The sequence below is a fragment of the Nycticebus coucang genome, chromosome 16 (genome assembly GCF_027406575.1).
Source record: "Nycticebus coucang isolate mNycCou1 chromosome 16, mNycCou1.pri, whole genome shotgun sequence".
NCBI lineage: Eukaryota > Metazoa > Chordata > Mammalia > Primates > Lorisidae > Nycticebus > Nycticebus coucang.
The window spans coordinates 79705318-79728912 of NC_069795.1; positions in this window are offsets into that span (position 1 = coordinate 79705318).

Sequence of the window (23595 nt, forward strand, 5' to 3'; positions counted from 1 at the left end):
GGATATCTGTAGATAAATAGCGACTCCTTGAGACTTCCCTGCTTCAGACCAAATACTTGGCGCTCCTTCAATCATTCCTCATGTGATGTATGCATCAGAAAGGTCTGAGTTGTAAGCAACAGAAACCCACACCGGCTGGCTCAGGGAGAAAGGGTATTTTCATTACGAGGATGTGGGGGTGTTCACAGCATTGGCAGAAAAGCTGGAAATCTAGCTTGAGAAGTGAGCGGGGGCAAGGAGATTTCAGAAAGCCAGACTCGCACTGAAACTCGCCCAGAAACATCCTAGGAGAGCACCCTGGATGCCACACAGAACCTGCTCCACCACGGGGGAGGAAGCAGCCATGGTCTTCCTGCCCTAGGGATCTCCTTTCAACCAAGTGAGGGAGGGAGCAGCTGCTATTTCACAAGAACATACTGGGGAAAATAAGTAACAGAATTTATTTGGATACCAATGTGCCTTATTAGGTCAGCCTGGTGTTCTCTAAAGCACCAGGTACAGATGGTGTTATGTAGGCACTGAATGCTTGTGTTCCGCTAAAATTCAGGTGTTGAAGCTCCAATGTGACCATATTTGGGGACAGGATTGTGAGGTGATAAAGGTTAAAAGAGGTCATAGGAGGGGCCCTATTCTGATAAGGCTGGTGCCTTATGAGATGAAGAAGAGCTTTCTCTCTCACTCTTCCCTGCGAGGACACAGTGAGAAGCCACCAGGTGGAGACCAGAAGAGACCAGAAGATCCACTGGTAAATTGATCTTGAACTTCTTTCAGAATTGTAAGAAATAAATTTCTGCTTTTTAAGCCACCCAGTCTGTGGTGTTTTGTTAGGTCAGCCCAAGCTGACTAATATAGATGAGTTGGTGGTAGTTATGTGTTTCCAACCACCTGAAATTTCCACAAAACGTAGCAGCCAGGCTGGGTGTGGCTCATGCCTGTAATCCTAGCACTCCGGGTGGCCGAGATGAGTGGATTGCCTGAGCTCAGGAGTTTGAGACCAGCCTGAGCCAGAGTGAGACCTTATCTCTAAAATCCGGGCATTGTGGTGGGCACCTAAAGTTCCAGCTCCCTGGGAGGCTAAGACAAGAGAATCACTTGAGCCCAAGAGTTTGAGATTGCTGTGAGCTATGACGTCACAGTACTCTATCCCAGTGCAATAGAGCAATATTCTGTCTCAAAAACAAATAACAAGGGCGGCGCCTGTGGCTCAGTGAGTAGGGCGCCGGCCCCATATGCCGAGGGTGGCGGGTTCAAACCCAGCCCCGGCCAAACTGCAACAAAAAAAAAAATAGCCGGGCGTTGTGGCGGGCGCCTGTAGTCCCAGCTGCTCGGGAGGCTGAGGCAAGAGAATCGCGTAAGCCCAAGAGTTAGAGGTTGCTGTGAGCCGTGTGACGCCACGGCACTCTACCCGAGGGCAGTACAGTGAGACTCTGTCTCTACAAAAAAAAACAACAAACAAACAAACAAAAAAAACAAATAACAATAACAACAACAACAAAACGCATAGCGCTGCTTGAGAGATAGGGAGCCCAGTCATGACCCAGCATTTGCTCATTCAAGTGCCAGACTTGCACTCATGGCACTGCCTTTGATGTAGTTTATTCCAGAGAGCATCAAATTAAGCAGATAAAAAAATCATTCAAGGAACTGCAGGGTTGTAGGGTTGTAGGGACCCTCTAAGCAGTGGTCCCACCCTAGTTCTGAGATGAACCCCAGGCAGGCTACGTACAAGTTGCTGGGAAGATTTGTAAAAATACGTATTCTAGGCTTCACCCTCTGGGAGTCTAATTATTCAGTTTGTGAGGGGATCCAGCAATCTGCATTTTGGACACAGGCCCCAGGAGACAGGATTAGACAGAGTCAGGACTGGGAACTGTGGTCTGGAAAAGCCTACCCACCCCCATTCTGCAGACAGGAAAACTAAGGCTGAAAGGAAGACACTGGGCCTGAGGTCACCTGATGATTTCTAGGTTCAGACTGGACCAGAACCTGGGTCTCCACACCCCTGGGGTCTTGGTCTCTCTCTTCATAGGACTGACAAATCCTCTGTACGTGAAAGAGCCTTTGCTAGAGACGCCAGGCGGTGTATGAAGAGGGGCTCTGAAATTTGCCGTGACAGCAGGAGGCAGGGGTTCTGATGGGGAAGGAGTCATGGGCTCCTGGTCACTGTTAACTTAGAGCCCTTCCACAAGGATAAGTAGCAATGTAAGCGGGATGGTGGAAATTTAATAAGCAATGCAGATGGAAGAGAATTCCAAGCGGAGGGACTAGCTTGAGCAAACCTGCCTGGTAGTGGGAACCTACAGGCAGAGTGAGAAGAGATGACAGCCCTGGGTGGCTGCTGCTGCCTTGTCCAGAGCCCTGGGGCACTGCAGGTGCACTTGATACTGAAGCTTGGGTGGTAGGTTAGGGCAAGAATTCTTTTTGTAAACCCTAAAGCCTCCATGACATCCCTTGGCACATAGAGATGTTTAATAAATGCCTTGTAAAGTCATTTGACAACTTGCCCCAATTTCAAGAAGCAAAGGAGGAGTTGGAGCGTTTGTGAATCATCAGGGAGAGATGGCTTCACATGACTCATGCCACCCAGTTTGGAGTGAGGAGATTCTGCCCCTAAGGAGAAAAATCACATATCCCCAAATCCTACAGAGAAGGAGGTTCCTTTTTTCAACATCGCCACCGAGTTCTCTCAACTCCCTGTTGTTTGTTTTAGGGGCTCCTACTGCTTTTAATGCACATGAGGCAGAGGTCAAAAAGCCACAAGGCAGCAGTGGTACCTCCCTGGTGACTCAGGGCAGTGGCTGCAGGTTTGACTGTGCCGGGAGTCAGGTGGACAGAGCAATCCTTACCCCATCTTATCAGTGCTCGGCCATCCCGGTACAAGCTTCTCTTGAGGGCGCAGAGTCAGAGGGACGTAGCTACAGATAATGCCAGAGGCTGTCCAGACCCCACCCACCACCTCACACCACCTTCTGCACACAGCTTCTGGGTCCCGGCGAGGGTGGGGCCGCATTTTAAAGCTGCCATCTCAGGGAGCTCTTGCTCTTGAGCACACAAGATAGGATGGTTGCTGTGCTAGGGTCTTACCGGACGTCAGGATGGAACAAAGTGCTGAGATATGCCCACGCAGCTTCCCCTCTGAAAGGCAGGATGAACCACTACACACACAAATAATATGGGGTGGGGCCGTTCAGGGGTACAGGGGAGGTAAGGGACAGGAAAACTAAGGCAAAACTACCTTCCCCAAGGGGAATCTGCCTTCTGCCTGGGTTCCTAAAAAGATATCAAGACGGGAGCTTTTGAGTTGAACTTGCAGATGGACCAGGCCCACCACTCCTTGGCACAAGTCCTTCCTCCTGTTGCAGGGTTACCAAGCAGAGCCCATGAGATTCCTTCAGCATCTCTGAGCATCCACACTGTTCAGGTCACAGTTTCAGGCACTGACCTGCCTATAAGGAAGATGGGCACTACTAGACCCTGCCCTGTGGGGCCCCAAAAGCTTCCACGGATGAGGAAAGCTCTGTGTAAAGCAGGCGTGGGATTCCCCCACCCCCATGACCTTGAGGCTCTCCTGATCCCACAGCCAGCCACGTGTCCACCCTCACACGGAGTTGTGCTTTCCTGCCTGTGCCCACGAGGCCGACTGCAATGCCATCTCCAGTAGACACAACCATGCTGCTCTCCATCCCTCTTCCCAGCCCCAGTCAGAAATGCTGCTCTTGGCTTTGAACTTTCAGCACACTGTGTATCTCCTCCCCAAGTGTAACAGTTACTGCTTCCATGACTGGTCCTGGCCCAGCACTAGACCATGAATGCCTTGTCCTTATCACAGCGTGTGTCATATCATGGAGACTGGCACAGAACCTGGCACTTCAGTGGGTACTCAGGAAACATCTTTGCAGCCCAGGATAGCTGGATGTAAGGATCTCTGAACACATAGAGCCTAGAGGAAGGGTCAGCAGTACTTTACATGTTAAATGGAAAGAAATAAAGTTTATGGATATTTGGAAGGAGGTGAAGGACCCTCTGAGAGTGGAGAACAGGTGAGGAGCTGTGCATGAGAAGCAGAAGGGCCGTCAGAGAGGGGCACGCAGGCTGTGGACTCTGGATGGGAAGGTCTTTCAGATGACACACCCCCCTGCCCACACAGGAAGCCCCTCCCCTATATCCAGCCCAGACACATGTCCCAGATGGATGCCAGACAGATTGTGGGGAAGAGAAACCTCGGCTCAGAGACATAGAAAGGCCCGGTGGCTCTTGGAAAGGCTCTTCACAAGATGAAAATTATTTTTAAAAGATAGCCTGAATCACATCTCTTGACTTAAAATCCTTCAGAAGTTTCTCTCTTCTTTTATCATACAAAAAGAACTCATTCACGTGCTCCTCACACCCAGAGTGTCTGGGTCTGAGCAGCATAGGAAGCATGGTCTACCCGGAGGCACCCACTGTGTTCTTCCCTCCTTGTGCTCTCCTGCCACAGGGCATTTGCACAAACTGCTCCCACCAACTGGAACTCTGCAAAACATGGAAGTAAAGGGGGCTGGGAAGATGACAGGAGTCACAGATGACAGAGTGGGACAAGGAGGAGAGGTGGGAAGACATAAGAATAAGTGAGGGGTACTTTGGACACCCTGAGAGAGGGAAGGAGAAGGAAAGGGGAAGTGACATTCGTGGGGTTGGTCTTGGAGAAAGTACCACGTAATAGCTAAGCTCTGAGTGCTAGGTTCAAGGCCCAGGCTAATACTTGGCTGGCTGTGTGGGCTTCACCACTCTCAGTGAAAGTGAAACTTGCAATTTCTGCTGTAGATGCTGTCTTACAGTCGAGATGCCGAGCACTTAGAGCAGGGCCTGGCTCCCGGGAAGCTGACCATAAATGTCAGCCATGACAGCATTGCTGTCCAGCGGGAAGACCAACACCCATCAGCCAGTAGGCATCATCTAACCCTATTTTAAAGGCAAGAAAACTGAGGACAGGAGAGGTCTGGGGCCTACTTGTGGTCACACAGGTATGAACGTAGCCATTTCAGTTACCAAAGTTGACACGTGCTCTTTCCCCATTGCACTGTGCTGGAACACATCTGAAAGGCTGGTTTAGTCCAATTGTCTCATGATAAAGACAGGGAAATAAAGGCCTCCAAAGAGAAGCAGCTTGGTCCAGCCTCATGCTCTTTTTTTTTTTTTAATTTTGAATTTTTTTTTATTAAGTCATTTGTACATAGATCATGAATACATTTATGCCATTATGGGATTCAATGTGCTGATTATTTGTACAAATTGGGGTGCTTACATCCTACTAATCAACATAGCCTTCACCTCATTTACCCAATTACAGCGTTAAGACATTTGTGTTCTACACCTGATAGATCCAACTTGTACTTGCAATATGCTCCATAGGTGTGGTCCCCCCAATAATCCTCCCTCTATTGACCCACCCCCCATCCCTTCCCCTCTCCCTCTCCCTCCCTCTTTCATCCTAGGCTATAGTTGTGTTTCATTTTTCATATGCAAGTGTGAGCGATTATAAATTGGTTTCACAGTAGTACTGAGTACATTGGATATATTTTTTTCATTCCTGAGATACTTTACTAAGAAGAATATTTTCCAGCTCCATCCATGTAAACATAAAAGAGGTAAAGTCTCCATTTTTTTTAATGCTACATAGTATTCCATGTTATACATATACCACAATTTATTAATCCATTCATGGGTTGATGGGCACATGGGCTTCTTCCATGAGTTGGCAATTATGAATTGAGCTGCAATGAACAATCTGGTGCAAATATCTTTATTGCCAAATGATTTTTGGTCCTTTGATGTACACCTAGAAGAGGAATTGCAGGATCAACAGCCTCATGCTCTTCTCTTAATTGGTAAGTATCCTAGGGTCATCCGCATTGAGATGGCCCCTACACAGCTAGGATGACAAGGGCTGACACTGGAGGAGAGATATGATTGGCTCCCCGATATTATTGGAACCCCACAGCTGGGTTGCAACACCCAGAACCATCTGCCCAGCAGAAGTTCACTGCCCTCTGTGCCCCCCACCCCTGGGTGACTGGGCAGATGGTGAGCTCCAGCTGTCACCGTGGAGCCCAGGTTGGGAACTCTGGAAGGGGCCACGTCAGCAGCCTCGCTCCAGCAGCTTCCCACATTCTTGAGTAACCAACCACCTGACAAAGACGCTGGGCATGGGACCAAGGGTGTGGTGGGGGTGGAATTAGTAATGCACACTTGGTGACCCTCCCCAGCCAGGTTTCACTGCACGTTTATGACTAGCACCATCCCTTTGCTCACATTTGGGGTGTCTTTAAGGGCCCAGGAGAAAGGAAAAACTTAGCAGGGAGTCAGGAGGGGGCAAACTGGCTTGCAGCGATGGGCTCCTCAGAATGAGAATGTTTGTGACTGGCTCCCTTAGGTTGTGCTATGTTACACAAACCTGTCCAAACTTGCAAGTGGACTACACTGGGACAGGCAATGACAAGAGGGCAGGAGAAGGTGTAAATAATCCGAGGTGAATGTGGGTCTTGTTGGCATGGTAGATTTATGTCCTGTCTTCATAATGTGCTCTTTCATCTTGGGAGCCTGGGTTCCAAAAATCTAGTCTAGACAGGAATTGATGGTGCTACCTCTCAGCTCACGCTGTTGAGTTTCTCAACACTAGGCTTCCTGAATATTGATGGGAACGGCCCATTCGGCCAGGGGATATTGCTCGGAACTTGCCAGGGGATATTGCTCGGAACTTGGGAGGCCGCAGGCATCATTCTTAAAGGCATGGAGGCCTCACTCAGAAACAGCCCGGCAGGGGCAGAGTCACTCATTCTGGCGGATGACGTGGTCTTTGTCTCTGTCTCCCCAAGTGGGAGACAAGTTCAATCACGCCTGCCACCTGGCAGTCAGCCTCATGCCTCCTCTTTCGTCCTTTCATGTGTGCTTGGTGCTGGTTTCAGCGGCTTTCATCAGAGACTGAAACTACCCCTCCCCCATCACCTCCCAGGGCCTCGGGCAGGCCTGGGCTGACAGGGCCTGGCTCGGGAGTCTGGGCAACGGTAAATAAGGTGGCTGGGAGGGCCTCTCAGAGCCCACTGCTCTGTCCTGGCAGCCCTTCTTCCCTGAGTGGCCAGAGCCAGGGCCCAGGAGCCCCCTGCTGCAGGAACTGAGAAACTTCTGCCTGGACGAGGCCCCTTCTACCCGTTCCCCTTGCTGCAGGTCCAGCAAACTCAGCCTGGGAACCTGGGCCTGCTGGGCCGAAAGAAAGTGGTGGAGCTAGCCCAGAGTCAGGAGCATTTAGAGGGGGGGCAAGGGAGGTGAGTGGTGACAGAACTATGGGCCTGAGAATTAGAAAACAGGCTTAAAAAGACTATTATTAAGTGATGTAGGGACAACAGGCGAAAATTACACATGCTCAATGCAGAAAAAGGGCACAGGGCTCAGAGACCAGTTTGCCTTTCTTTGTTAAACAGCTGGGGATGTTCACTGCACGGGAGTAGCCAGCAAGAGGCCAGATTCCACAGCAAACAGAAAAGAGTGCTAAGCCAATGTCACCACTTTACTGGCTGTGAGACCCTGTGCCGGTCAGTGGGCGTCTCTGGGCCTCAGCTTCCTCAGTTGCAAAATGGGGACAGAACTCCTTCCCAGAATTGTTACTGAAGTTTAATGATGACATGGTTTATCATATGCCTGACACGTAGTAGGGCTTACTGTATGCCTGGCACCTAATAAGAAATTAAATAGTCACAATAATTATCCCTGACCAAATACTGTGCCCTCACACCCTTTTAAACCCTACCCTCAGAAACCATTTTCCATGTGCACACTCAGTCATCTTTCCGAAGGACCTCACCTTACCCATGGGCTCAGGTTCTGCGTGGGGTGGGTTAGAAGGGAACAGAAGACAGAAAGAACAAAAATGTCCCGTCAGCACAGCAAGCGCGGCTTCCCTATCCTGTGTGTGTGTTTGCGTCTGTATATGTGTGTATCCACACGTGCACAGCCCTGTGCACAGGAGGGCTACATTTTCCTCCTTTTAACAGTGAAAACACTGAAACTTAGCAAAATTAAGTGACCTGAACAAAGTCATACAGCCAATATGTTTCTCCGGAAGAAATGATCTGAAATGTGCTTTTCTCGAATGCCATAAAAACATGAAGAGATATGGAAAACCTCCCTTTAGGGTTATTTTAGAAACGTTCCCTTACGAGGCATCATCTAGCTATCTTGAAAAGGCAGATTTCAGGCTCGGTGTCCGTAGCACAGGGGTTATGGTGCCAGCCACATACACTGAAGTTGGCGGGTTCAAATCCAGCCCGGGCCAGCTAACCAGCAACTACAACTGCAACAAAAAATAGCCGGCCATTGTGGCGGGTGCCTGCAGTCCAGCTACTTGGGAGGCTGAGGCAAGAGAATCGCTTAAGCCCAAGAGTTTGAGGTTGCTGTGAGCTGTGACACCATGACACTCTACCCAGGGGGACATAGTGAGACTCTGTCCCAAAAAAAGAAAAAGAAAAGGCAGATTTCAATTCTTTATCCTCTAAAGAAATGTTTTTCCATTCACCCTGCGATTATTCTGATGATTCCCACCTCTGAGTTATTTGAATAGATTCCTGGCAGTCAAGTCACGGAAAAGAGCAGCTGTCACCCTGAAGAAAACGGTTTCTCCAGGAGACATCACCAAGACTCCAGGATTCCCCCTCTGCTATTCCACCCTACCACATGTGTATTTCCGAGTCACTGGCACAGTAGTGGCAGACCCAGTGACCATGACAGCCCTTACTCATTCACGGAATCTTTCCATTTACCATCTAACATGCCCTTTCCAACAGCTCTGTGAGGCAGGCTGTGCACAAGCCCCATTTCACAGGTGAGAAAATTAAAGCACAGAGACAGTCAGGGACTTGGCCTGGGTCAGGCGTCTCACAGCTGTTGGACAGCTGTCGGACCTGGGTGTTCAGACCGGGCTGCCGCTCTCCTCGCTGAACCACCACACCTGTGAAACGGGGATTTGCTGAGAAACGGGCACCATGCTGAGAAACGGGGATTTGCTTTACCTGGTGGAATTTTATACATTTGAAATTATCTTTCCTAAACAGATTTACTCATTGGAAGTTTCGCTCTCTGTTCCTTTGAGAAAAGGGACATTCTTTGAAGAAGGAATTGGAACATGAACAGTCATGTTTTGTAGGCATTAGTGTTTATTTCCCTGTGATATTGTAGCTTCCTCTGGAAAAATCCAACCAACACATCCGTTTCAAGTCCCGAGAAACTCCCAAATGTTGACCATGTGTCTGATTCCTGTGTGGTCAAAGAGTGGGGTTTCTCAATGTCCACAACTTATTTCCATGTTAAAATAATTCCACGCTCAACTAAATCCCACTTACACACAAGTATGCACCTGTTAAAATAGGTCATTTTTCACTGTTAATCTCCCAGATTCCATGGGTATGTGTGGGAACCCCAGACAAATGCAACTTGAATGTCACAAAGGGCATTTTTCTTCACTGAATGATCCTGGTTGGCCCGGACCGCTCAGGTCCTTGCTCCCACAGATCTGTGAAAGGAAGATCACTTGGTGCTGAGAGAATGGACTGGAATCAAATCTTAGCATAGACATCCTTGCGTGAAACTGCAATCTTTTGTCTTACAACTGGGTTATATTTTAGTTAGGTTTCTGTAGCTCTTTTTCAAACTTTAATGTACTACATAGTGTGGGAACTCAGTAACTTTCCTAGATGCCTGTCATAAAGCTAAAAATTAAAAAAAATAAAATAAAAAACAAGAAGAAGAAGAAAGAAAAGGGGAAGGAAGGAAGGAAGGAATGTTCCCAGAGCAAGACGCTCTGGTATCTGAGGCTTTGTTACTGTGCAGAAGGAATAGGTCAGCTTTGCCACAACCTTTAAAGCTAAAAGGAAAGGCACAAAAGAGCACTTTTAATTCCAAAATTTTCTTGGCAATGGGATTTTTCTTTTTTTTTTCCTTGTTCAGATTTGGAGTGCCTGCAGAAACCCTCATGCCCTAAGTCAGTATTAGGGGACTGCTTCCAACTCATAAGAGTCTACTGGGCTCATTGCCAGCGTGGGGGCTGGGTTCCAGAGAGACAGGCTTAAGGTCACCAAGGAAGTTGATGGCAAACTCAGGAAACCCAGGCTTTGAGTGGAACTCAGTTTCAGGATGCAGCCTAGGACAGCCTTTCCTCCACACCATGACTTATGAGGCCTGCCTTAGATAGCTAATCTTCCTGGAAGTTTATTTTGAAGAGAAAGTCAAGGTCTAAAGCCCAGAGCTGAGAGGGGCCCCAGACCAGTGGGCTTCCCGGGAAAGCATTCCCCATCTTGGAAGCATTCACAGTTGTTACTATACATGTGAATCCTAAATCCAAGAATGGGCTCTCCAAACTGATTCATTTAAACACCCTTTCTAAGACACAGGTTTCAAGAAGGGGACAAAGAGGGAGGGAAAGTGGAAATCCACCTGTCTAGGGGAGAGTCTGTCATGGAAACCAGCCCATAGCAGGCTCTCCCTAGACCCGCTTTACCTTCCTTTTACCACCGACAGTGACCATGTTGGTGATGAGAACTGGGACCTTAAAGACAAACTTCTTCCAAGCTTCCAGCCAGTCTTCTCCATTCACTTCACTTTTGCAAACACTCCCTTAGCACCCACCCATCCCTAAAGACTATAGCGGGTGCTGTGAGGGTGACAGAGGTGTCTAGGGCACAGTCCTTTCTGCTGCGTTACAATGAGTAAGCGAGTAGCTTGTGTCTATTTGCCAAGAACATGGCCAACTAAACGAAAACAAAAAAAGCTGATTTAGCAAGATGACTGAACTTGGGAGGTAAAGAGAACATCCAGGCTGTGAATCCCCTGGAGACCACAGAAAGTTTGCAGATGGCATGGTAACAGCAGGGCGGTTGCTGGGGGAACCTGAAACCATGTCACAGGGAGAAGATTTGTAGGAGTGGAGGACCTTTGGCCTGGAGAGAAAAAGAGTTGGACAACAGGAGAGATGGTTTCACATACCTGAGAGATTTTCATGGGGAAGACCCACGTTTCACTCCCTGTGGCCCCAGAAGTTGGAATGTGGACTAAAAGGGGAGTGACCACAGTTCAAATGGAGTCTTATTCTTGTCAGAGCTGTCCCAAGTTGGTGAGTTCCTGTCATCAGGATTTTTTTTTTTTTGAGACAGAGTCTCACTATGTCACCCTTGGTAGAGTGCTGTGGTGTCACAGCTCACAGCAACCTCAAACTCTTGGGCTTAAGTGACTCTCTTGCCTCAGCCTCCCAAGTAGCTGGGACTACAGGCATCTGCCACAATGCCCAGCTATTTTTTTATTTTTATTTATTTTTTTATTTTTTACAGTTTTTGGCTGGAGCCGGGTTTGAACCTGCCACGTCTGGTATTTGGGGCTGGTGCCCTACTCCTTTGAGCCACAGGCACCGCCCCCTGCTATTTTTTGGTTGCAGTTGTTTAGCAAGCCTGGGCCAGGCTCAAACCCACCAGCTTTGGTGTATGTGGCCAGTGACCTACTCACTGAGCCATGTCATCAGGATTTAAGAGGGAGATGGAACACCCTCTAGACAAAGATGCTGAGGAGCACTGAGCCCAACGAGTGGTGGTGGAGGGTTTGATCCTTCAAGCTTCACTCTCTGCCTGAGAGTCTTGAATTCTTCTCCTTCTCTTGTTGTAACATAATGAGCTACTAATGGCAGCATCTGACTTCCCATTCAACCATGCCTAAGTCGGAACAGGGAGGCCTGGCCTCACAGGTGGGCAGATCATTATCAAATTCCCCCAGGAGTCTCTGGAATGAGCAGGAAGGGACAAAAACAGTCACCCTGCAGGCCTGGAAGTTGGATTTGGAGTCTCTACACTCTTCCTCCAACAGTGGGCCAGCCAGGCTTCATCAGGAAGAGGGGGCTCTTCCATGTGTCTTTAACAAGGGGACAAACAAGGAAGCAAGGGGACTTAGTTGGCTGGGATAGGGAGAGCCCGGAGAGCACCACGCCATGGGTGGGCACAGCAGGAAGCTCTTCTCCATGTGTGAGTTGAGGGAATGATGTCTATTCACCTCATCCCCTCCACACACACAGTTCTTCTTCTTCTTCTTTTTTTTTTTTTTAATTAAAACCATGAGCAGCTTTTTTCTGCTATCATTGTCTAAGAAACAGATGACTCCCTCAGTCCGAGGTTGGGGCTCTGTGGACGGATGCCCTGTTGCTATGGGTACAGAGAGGAGGGACCTACCTCTGTCTGGGGCTTTAAGGAGAGATGCCATTTGCCCTGACACGTATATAAGAAGAAAAAGAAGAGTCAGAGAGTGAGAAGTGGGGCTGATATTCCAGGTAAAGGAAGCAACAGGCCAAGGCCCAGCAGTGAGAATCAGCACTGCGTGTCAGCACTTGGTGGGGACTGGGGGTGGTGGGAGATGGGGCTTGGGAAGAGCCTGAGCCAGTGGAGATGCGGTGGGGTGGAAAGGAGGGGACCCAAAGGAGAAAACGCTTCAGATGTAAACATTAACAAGACTGTCCAACAAACGAAAAATGTAAAGACAAATGATCTAATAAAAGACACAAATAGCAACATCACAGAAAAAGAGAACGTCCAATAAAAACACCAAACAGTGTTCACCATCCCTAGCAATCAGGGAAATGCATATTAAAACCACAACAAGATCTCATTTCACAGCCTCTGGCATGGCTGAAATCTAAATGACTGACCACACCCAGGGCCTGGGGGAACAGGGAGAAACTGGAACTCTCCTACACTGCTGATGGGAGAATGAAATGATACAAACACTTTGCAGAACTATTTGACAGTTTCTTATACAATTAAATATACATCTATCCTATAATCTAGTCATTCCACTTCTAGGTATTTGTTCAAGAAAAACATGTTCCCAATAAAACTGTAGAGAGTGTTTATAGCAGCCTTATCCAAATATTGAAGAACTGGAAACAATCCAAATATCCACCAGCAAGGGAATGGCGGAATAACCTGTGATATGTTCATACAATAGAATATCACTCAGCACCAAAAAGGGATGGACTGTACATATAGTGAAACATGGACTGGCAAAACATAACATTAAGTGAAGGAAACCAGACACAAAATAGTACAGACTGTAGGATTCCATTCACAGACAAAACTAACAAGTAATATTAGAAATAAGATAGTGTGGGGAAGGGCGGCGCCTGTGGCTCAAAGGAGTAAGGCCCCAGCCCCAGCCCCATACACCAGAGGTGGCAGGTTCAAACCTGGCCACCTCTTGGCGGGGTGGGGGGAAGAAATAAGATAGTGGGTGTATGCATGTGTTTTAGGGTGTTTGTGTATGTGTGGGGAGGGGTGTTGAGTGCGAAGAGGCCTAAGGGAATTTTCTCAGAGGATAGCACAGGTGTATACAATTGTCAGACTTAATCAAACTGAACATTAAAATCTGAACACTTTTTGGGTGCGAACTTTACCTAAAAACAAAAACAGAAAAAGTCCCAGTTCTGGTGATTGATTTCTAATTGACCCTGACATTTCTAGTTTGGGTGTGCAGATGGTGGTGACGTGGAGACAGAGGAAGGATATGAGGGAGGAACAGGAAAAGGGGAAGAGAGGTGAATAAAATGTTGTGTATATGGGGTACATGGTACCCACTATTATGGGCAGAGGTGATATTCTGAAAGCAGAAAACAAAAATAAAAGCCAGAATCAGCAAGTCTGAAGCTGAGGGAAGAGGTCAGGATGGGGATGGACCTCTGAGTGTCACCTGCTCTTAGGAGGGAGTTAAAGTAAGAGATGAGTGAAAAGATAGAGCCGAGAGGTCTGGCATGAAACGGCAGCGGCCAGGCGTTAGCCAAGGGGAAGTGTTTGTTCCTGGGTTAGCAGGAAGTGTAAAGGGGACCAGGAAAGGTCCCAGCTTGATAAAGTCACAGCTTGATAAAGCAGAGAGCTGTATGTGGGTTTGGGGAGGGCAGTTTTTTGAATAGGTAAGTTTTATACCTTAAAGAATAATTTTTTACAGTGGGTCTTGGTGGCTTGTAATCCTAGCACACTAGGAGGCTGAGGAGGAAGGACCCCTTGAGTTCAGGAGTTTGAGACTGGTCTGAGCAAGGGTGAGACCCTTTCTCTACTAAAAATGGAAAAGTTAGTCAGGCGCTGTGGTGTACACCTATAGTCCCAGCTGCTTGGGAGGCTGAGGCAGGAGGGTCACTTGAGCCCAGGAGTTTGAGGTTGCAGTGAGCTACCATGATGCTAAAGCCCAGGGCGACAAAGTGTGACTCTGTCTCAAGAAAACAAAATCATTTTACTGTGCTATAAATTACATATCAAAAACATACTGGAAACCTCATTCGTTTTAAGTGGGTGGTTCACTGAGTTTCATTGAATGTGTATAGTCAAGCAACTACTACCGCAATCAAGTATTAAAACATTTTCATCACCACAAAAACTCCCTTCATGTCCCTTTGCTGTCAATCCCCGAGCCCACGCCCATCCCCAGACAACCACAGATATGCTTTCATCACTATAGTTTTGCCATGTTTAGAGATTTCATACAAGTAGAATTATAGTGTCTTCTGTGTCGGGCTTCTTTCTGTTAGCCTGTTTTTGATGGACAATTGGATTGTTTCCAGTTTTGTGTTATTATGACAATCTTGCAATGGATATTTACTTATGACTCTTCAGTAGGACGTATATTTGTGGTAAATACCTACGAGAGGAATTGCTGAGTTGCATAGCAAGCGTGTGCAAGACGACATCTAATGAGCACATGAAGGAGTGTTCGATATCATTAGTTACCAGGGAAATGCATATTGAAACTATAACTTCTGGGTTTTTTTCTTTTTTAGATAGTCTTACTTTGTCACCCTCGGTAGAGTGCTGTGGCATCACAGCTCACGGCAACCTCAAACTCTTGGGCTCAAGTGATTCTACTGCCTCAGCCTCCCAAGTAGCTGGGACACCAGGCGTCCACCACAATGCTCAGCTTTTAGAATGAGGTCTTGCTCTGCCTCAGGATGGTCTTGAACTCCTAAGCTCAAGCGATCCAACTACCTGGGCCTCCCCAAGTGCTAGGATTACAGGTATGAGCCACTGTATCTGGCAAAATGATAACTTTTAAAAGAATCTACCAAACTTTTACAAAGAGGCTATAATTGTATAGCCATAATACTGTATTACATTTCCACTGGCAACTGTGAGGGTTCCAGTTTCTCTATGTTTTTATCAACACTTGGAATTTTGCTTTATTTTGTCTTGTTTTTAACTATTCCAATGGGCATATAGTGGTGTTTCATTGTGGTTTTAATTTGTATTTCCCTAAGGAGTGGTGTTGTTGGCATTTTTTTCATGCCCCTGTAGACTATTCATATATCTTCTTTGGGGAAATATTTGTTCAAACCCTTTGTTTGGATGATCGCCTTGTTATTCGGTTATAGGAGTTCTTTATATGTTCTGAATTTAAGTCAGATACTTTGCAAATGTTTTCTCCCAGTCTGGGATTTCTCTTTTCACTTGCTGTCACTGAGCAGAGTTTTAAATCTTTTTTTTTTTTAATTTTAATTTTATTTATTTTGCAGTTTGGGCCGGGGCTGGGCCTGAACCCGCCACGCTGGGTATATGGGGCCAGTGCCCTACTCCTTGGGCCACAGGTGCCGCCCCAAGAGTTTTAAATCTTGATGAAATCTAATGAATCCGTTTTTTCTTTTATAATTAGTGCTTTTTGTGTGCTAAGAAACCTTTGCTTAATGCAGGGTTACAAATAATTTTTTGTTGTTTTCTTTTAGAAGTTTTACAGTTGTAGCTCTGTAATCCATTTTGAATTAATTTTTATATATGGTGTAAAAAAAGTTATGGTTATTATCTTTTATAACTATCTAGCTATTTGAGATCATTTATAAAAGAAACTAATTTTTCCCTATTGAATTACTCTGCTAGTTTTATTAAAATCAATTGATTGTAAGAATAAGGATTTATTTCTAGACTCTCAGTTCTGTTGCATTGATATATTCTTATTGCTATCCAATACCACACTGTGTAAATTACTATAGTCTTACAGTAAAGTCTTAAAATCAGGTACTATAGATTTTTTCTTTTTTTTTTTTGGCCGGGGTTGGGTTTGAACCTGCCACCTCTGTCATATGGGGCCAGCACCCTACCCCTTTGAGCCACAGGTGCTGCTCAGGTACTATAGATTTTTTGACTTCGTTTGTTTAAAAGTTGTTTGCTTTGTGTCAAAGGATTTGAATAGACATTCCTCCAAAGAAGAAACAGAATGGCTAATAAGCATGTGAAAAGATGCTCAACTTACTAATTATTAGAGAAATCCAAATGAAAACCACAGTGAGACACTACCTCACACCTGTTAAGGCGGCTACTATCAAAAAATAATAATAACAGGGTTGGGGAGGATGTGGAGAAACTGGAACTCATATACTGTGGGTGGAAATTTAAATGGTGCAGCCCTTTTGGAAAATAGTATGGTGGTTCCTCCAAATATCAAAAATAAAGTTAGCATATGACCCAGCAATTCCACTTCTAGGTATATACCCAAAAGAATCAAAATCAGGGCCTGGAATAAATATTGGTACATCCATGCTTATAGTAGTAGTATTCACAAGAGACAAAGGGTAAAAGCAGCCCAAGTGTTCACTGACAAATGAATTAAAATAATGTGCTTTGTGTATATACATATAAACACATATGTACATCTATAAACACACACAATGGACTAGTATTCAGTCTAAATAAGGAGGAAATTCTGATGCAAACTACAACAGGGATGAATCTTGAGGACAGTATGTTAGGTAAAATAAGTCAGTCACAAAACGACAAATGCAGTGTGATTCCATTTATGTGAGGTAACTACAGTTGTCGAATTCTTAGAGACAGAAGTAGAATGGTAGTTGCCAGATGCTGAAAGGAAGGAAGGGAATGGGAAGATACTGTTTAGTGGATATAGCATTTGGTTGGGGAAGATGGAAAAGTTCCAGACATTGGTTGTACAGCAATGCAAATACACTTAACATTATGAAACTAGAAGCTCAAAAATAGTTAAAATGGCCAGGCCCAGTGGCTCATGACTGTCATCCTAGCACTCTGGCAGGCTGATGTGGGAGAACCCCTTGAGTTCAGGAATTCAAGACCAGCATGACTGAGCAAGAGCAAGACCTCATCTCTACTAACTAGAAAATCTAGCCAGGCCTTGTGGCAGGTGCCTGTAGTCCCAGCTACTCAGGAGGCTGAGGCAGGAAGATTGCTGGAGCCCAAGAATTAGGGGTTGCAGTGAGCTATGATGATGCCACAGCACTCTAGCCTGAAAACAGAGAGAAAAAAAAAAACTTAAAATGGCAAATTTAGGTGTACTTTACAACAATTAAATTTATTTTTTAAATTGCTTTAATTTAGGTTATTTGTATTTCAAATAAATTTTAGGATATGTTTCTCAATCCCTACAATATGCCAACTAAAATTTTTATTGGAATTCCACTGAATCTATAGAATAATTTAGAGAGAATTATCATTTTTAATGAACAATATTAAGACCTCCAAACCATAGTGCGGCATATTTCTGTTTATTCAGGTATTCTTCAATTCCTTTCAGCAATGTTTCTTTCACTGTATAAGTCTTAAATAACTTTTATTAAATTTAATGCTAAATTTTTTTATGCTATTGTCAATTACTGAAAAAAAATTTTTTTGAGACAGTCTCACTGTGTTGCCCCCGGTAGAGTGCCATGGCATCATAGCTCACACCAACCTCAGAATCTTCGTATCAAGTGATTCTCTTGCCTCAGCCTCCCGAACAGCTGTGACTACAGGTGCTCACCACGACGCTCGGCTATTTTTAGAGACGACAGAGGGGGTCTCACTCTTGCTCAGGCTGGTCTCCAATTCATGAGCTCAGGCAATCCAACTGCCTTGGCCTCTCAGAATTCTGGGAATAACAGGCATGAGCCACCACACCCGGCCAATTACTGAAATTTTTGAAGTTTTATTTTTTGGGTTGTGCTTTGCTAAAATACTATTGGTTTCTATATATTGATCTTACATACTGTGACGTTGCAAATTCATTTATTGGCTTTAGTAGCTTTTTAAAGATTCCTTAGGACTTCCTACATACATAATTGCATCATTCACAAAAAAAGATGGTTTTACTTCTTTCTTTCTGATGCTTGTACCTTTTTTTTCCTTTGGTACTTTTTCAAGCTAGGACTTGAAGCACATTGTTGAACAGAAGGGGTGAGATGGAGTTTTTAAGATGAAATTATTTATGATATGAAGCTTTCCAGGAGCCTGTAGCAGAGCAGCTTCAATAGGATCATGGGCAGGAGCCAGGCTGCTACAGATGGATGCACAAATGGGAATTGAGAGAATTACAGCTGGGGGTATTATTGCTCATGCAACTTGGCTGAACGAGGAAGGCAAATGGCTAAAACGTACTCCTCCAGGGTGTGGTGGTTCACATCTATAACCCCAGAGCTTTAGGAGGCCAAAGTGGGAGGATTACTTGAAGCCAGGAGTCGGAGTCCAGTCTGGGCAGCATAGTGAGACCCCATCACTAGAAAAAAAATTTTTAAAAATGGAAAAGAAAAGCCAGGCATGATGGCACATGCCCTTAGTCATAGCTACTTGGAAGGCTGAGGCAGTAGGGTCACTTGAGCCCAGGAGTTGGAGGTTACACTGAGCTATGATCATGTCACTGTACTCCAGCCTTGGCAACAGAGCGGAGATCCTATTTCTGTCTTTAACATTAAATAAATAAAATAAACACAGCCCCTTTCTCAAGAAGTTCCAAAGTATTAACAGGGTGGTCCTATGCATACATTCCCTACATCTGTGGCTAGCAGTCTGGGCCGGCTACCTTCTCACACCGGCAACTTTGACATCCACTTACCTCTCCTCTCTCTCAAGTGAGCCTGTTTTCCTAACCAAAGTCACAGTGAACCTTCTAAAGTAAAAATCAGATCATATTACTCCTCTGCTCAACACTCCCACACGGCCATCAGGGTGCTGCACACAAGACCCCGTCCACCTCTCTGGCCTCACAGCCCACCAGGTCCCACTTCGGTGACTCAGGGCAAACGCACCTGAGCAGCCATGGGGATGCAGAGAGGTGGATGTGGGTGCAGTCTCACAGGGAAAGGGCTCATTTGAAGGAGGATGATCCAAGAGAGGCTGATCCAGGCTTCCTATAGCCATGGGGTTGTGTGACTCACTGGCCAGTGGGCCGGCTGGAGCCTAGGTGCACTGTGTCAACGGTGTCTCTAGCCTTCAGGTGAATTTGGCATGCCTCACAGGCTCCCTACACCCTTCTCCCTACACTCTTACACCTGCAAGTGTGGCCTGGGAACCAACACTGGCCTCACCTGGAACCTCATTAGAGATGGGTACTCCCAGGCCCCACCCTAGACCTACGGGACCAGAGTCACATTTTAACAATACATTCTGATTTTTATGTATTAACACATTAAAGTTTGACCCACCATAAAAGTCCACCTTTCTGAAGCAGGATTCAACTCTCACTAGTAGAGAGCTTTAATTTTTTTCAATGTCTTAATGAATAAAAATTTAAAATCTAGTAAGGGAAAACAAAAGGGCTTGTCCGTACAACTGATAATTAAACAGATGGGAGCAAAACTTTGTTAAAGAGAGAAGAAAAACAGAATCAAGTTCATAAAAAGCAATTTGGGAGCTAAAGTGAGATTGCTGGGAAGGCAGCAGCTGAACTCTGCAGTGAAGGGTCCTATCTGTTTTCAGCGGCCAGGTAACTCTGTTTTCACTGCCAGTCCCCTCTGGGCAGACTGGCCCATCCCCACAGCCATGCACATACAAAGTCAGTAAGCTCAGCAGAAAGCACCCCCCAGCCTAAAGGCTTTGTGGGCACAGGTCACTAGCAGCATTCATGAACCCCACCCTCCTGCCCCTACCATCTTGGAAAGCGGAGAACAATGGCAGGTGGACGTTTCAGTACCACCTAACACCACTGCTTGGAAAACTACCCCACTGCACCAGGCCTCTTACAAGCAGGAGATTTTGCAAATCGAAAAGTGCAGTTCCGCACATCCTGCACCATCATGGACTCTCTTTTTACAACAGTACTTTGGTCCCTGGAGTCCCTGGCTGTGCTGCCCTGGACCATTGTCCTTTTCAAGCACTTTATCTGCAGCCCCCACAGAAGCACAGTCTTCCCAGGCAATGGCAGGTGCTTCTGACACTGTGGTTTATGAATTCACCCGTATTGTCCACAGTGAACTCCAGTCTAAACAACCACCAAAAAATCAAAGTGCAAAATGTATGTCACTGCAAGCAGTTCCATCGTTAGCGCGTCAGAGCTCAAAGAAAGCTCCTTCATTGATCAAACAGGCCCTCGGCCACAACCAACGACCAACACGAGGGAGCATAGCAGCCTGGTAGAGCTCAGGTTTTGGTGTCAGACCACCTATCCTGGAGTCTTGGCAGCTTGGTAAACTTGGATTAAATATTATCTCTTTCTGGTTTCCCCATCTGTAAAATAGAAATAATGATAGTGCTGATTTCATAGGGTTGTTCTAAGGGTTACACAGAATCATCAACTTCCAGCACTTAAGAGAAGGCCTGGCCCATGGTTCCCAGTCAATAAATGACAGCTGTCGTAATGACGGAGTCTGCCACCAGTGTGGACTCTCCATGAGGAACAGCGCTGGGAGCCCTAAGGAGAGTGCATCGCACAGTGAGCACCCCACTTTTCCTCACACTGGAGAAAAGTGAGGTCAGAGGCGCTGTAAGGGGTATTTTGAAGTCTACGAAAAGCGGGTAACCTCAGAGGCTACGAATTCTACCTCTTTGTTTCATTTATTCCGCTAGAGTACATGCTTGCACGTGGATGTACGCAACACGTCAGCGGCTTTGCAGCTGTCGGGGACAGAACATGGGAACAACTGCCAGCAGCTGAGATCCCAGTCTCAGCGTTCACTCTGGTCGTTCCAGCTCCAGCTGTGAAGGGGGCGTAAGACTGGAGCCAAACATTAGCCTCCCCCACCCCTGAGAAAATCTCCCAAGATTAGGCAGCTGCCTGCACCTCCGCCCTCTCCCCTCCTGCTCTCAGCTGGAGGATGGGGAGATGGCCGGGGAAGCGAGTCCAGAGGGCAGTGGGAAGCTGGCCGTCCGCATTCTCATCTTCCTGCAGGGTGGGCAGGAGGCCTCTTCCCCAGGATCCCAGCGTCTAGCCTCTCCTCCAGCTGTTCTGCTCGGCATCCAGGCATCTGTCCTGCCCGATTTTCCCTCGGATGTGGGTGACTGAGGGGGGGGACTGGGCTCCAGTCCAACCCTAACAGTGGTTCAGAATCACAGAGGAGTTTTGGCCCTGGCCTCAGAACAACCGAAGCAGAACCTCTGGGGGCAAAGCCTGGGCACTGGTATTTTTTTAAAGCTTCCTTGGTGATTTTAATGAGTACCAAGGGTTGAGAACAATTGACAGATAAGGAACACTGTAGTTTTTAGGAGTCATAAACTGCAGTTCTTCAGGTCTGAAGGGGACTTTGGAAACTGTTCAGTCCAACACCTTTTTTTTATAGATGGGGAAATGCAAGGCCTGGAAGGGAACGTGATCTTCTGGGCTGACAGTGAGGTGTGGCCAAGCTGAGAGAGCACAGTGTCCTGGATCTATCTGAATCCAGTGTTATTGTCACTGAATATTGCACAGCAAAATTTTAAAGTAACCCTTGAACACTTAGGCCTGGAAGGACAGTGCTAGGTGCTACCGAGAGTATAAAAATGACAAGACAGCTGTCATTAAATTGCTAGACAGAGGGGCAGACACATACTATCTGAATGTCACCATCTGGCCTTGGGCAGAGGAGGGGGCGCCAGATGACGGCCTACACTTCCCAGTTCATTTGCCCCACTTTAAGCCCCAGCACAGAACCTAAGCCTAAGTGCCGCCAGTATAGCAATCCCACCTGCAAGAGAGTCTCCTGCCCATGCAAGACAGTCCAACATGATCTAGGGTCATGTCCATTTCCTTAGGCAAAGAGTCCAAGAGGTCAAGGGCACATGCCTACTGGGAGCCTGCATTCCCTATTCTAGAACTTATCCTTACCCAGGACCCCTAAATTCCCTGCCAAAATACCATTAGCCACTTCTGGGGCTTACGTGGACCTTTCCTCATTCTGTTTTTCTGAGTGTGGGTCACACAGCAAGTGTTAACACCCTCAGGCTCAGGGGAAACCAGGGATACACACCTACCGTGAGCATCCTTACACCCAGGGGACACCAAGGGATATTTGTATTCAAAGAATTTGGAAGAGAAGTTGGACATCAGAGCTGGGTGCCCATGTGTGTCCAGACACAGCTACCTGAGGCTCCCTGTGCCTCAGGACAGGGATATTAATAGGGGAGAGGAGAAAATGGGTTTTGGCATGGGACAAGGGTAAGCTCCCCTTGTGCTACAGAGTTCTGGGGCAAAATTCTAAGAATCCAAGAATTCTAAATTAGAATGTGGCCTTCAAGTCATTACAAACATTACAAATATTTGTCAAGGCAGGAGGACAGAATATACTTTAGTTAATAGTTTTAAGCTTATTTTATAACTTTTAAATAGTAAATTGAATAATTGGCATTTTTGTCACAGGCCCTGCAAATGTTAGAGCAGGTCCATAGCCCACAGTTTACCTTTGTACAGATTCAAAAAAGGTGTCCCCTCTGCTGAACAAGAAAGCCCCCATTGGCACATACAACTTAGGAAGTAAAGGGTGGTGTGGATCATCCCAACTGGGCCCTGAGCTGGGTGCCCTCACACTGGGAAACCCTGCACAGGCATTCCTAGCAACCTAGTTAATGTGGAAACAAAAAAACATTAGCATAAAGAACTGCCTTCAGGGCCAAGGACATGGGAGGGTCACAGTGGAACATTCTCAGTTCCTTAGAGCTGTAGTCCTCAACCCCCGGGGCACTGACTGTTACCCAGTGTGTGGCCTGTTAGGAACAGTGCTGCACAGGAGATGAGCAGCCGGTGTGTTAAGCAAGTGAAGCGTCATCTGTATTTACAGCCGTTCCCATTACTTGTATCAACACCTGAGCTTCACTTCCTGTCAGATCAGTGCAGCACTAGATTCTCATAAGAGCACGAACCCTCCTGTAAACTGCCCATGTCAGGGATATGGGTTGCATGTTCTTCGTGAGAATCTAATGCCTGATGATCTGAGGTGGAGCTGTAATATGCTTGAATCATCAAGAATGATGATTCGGGTAATCATCCCCTTATCCCTCTGTCCATGGAAAAATTGTCTTCCATGAAACCAGTTGCTGGTGCCAAAAAGGTGGAGGACTGCCGGCCTTAGAGTCTCCACCCTGTCACAGCCTTACCTTCCCTCCAAAGGAAGGAGGCTCCAGAATTAATATCACCTTGTTGTCTCCATCTCAATAACTGATCTGGGCACGTCAGGAACCAGAGTCCTTAGTGCCCCCTTCCCTGAGGCAAATCAGCTGGTCCACAGAGATTCCCCAAGCAACTGACCGCCAGTTTGTGCAGGCTCTTTCGGTGCCTACTGCATGCACAAAGCCTCTACCTCACAGAGCTATGCTCACCACACTCCATCAGCATGATGTGGAGAGATTCCTCTTGAGTGGATGGACTAGA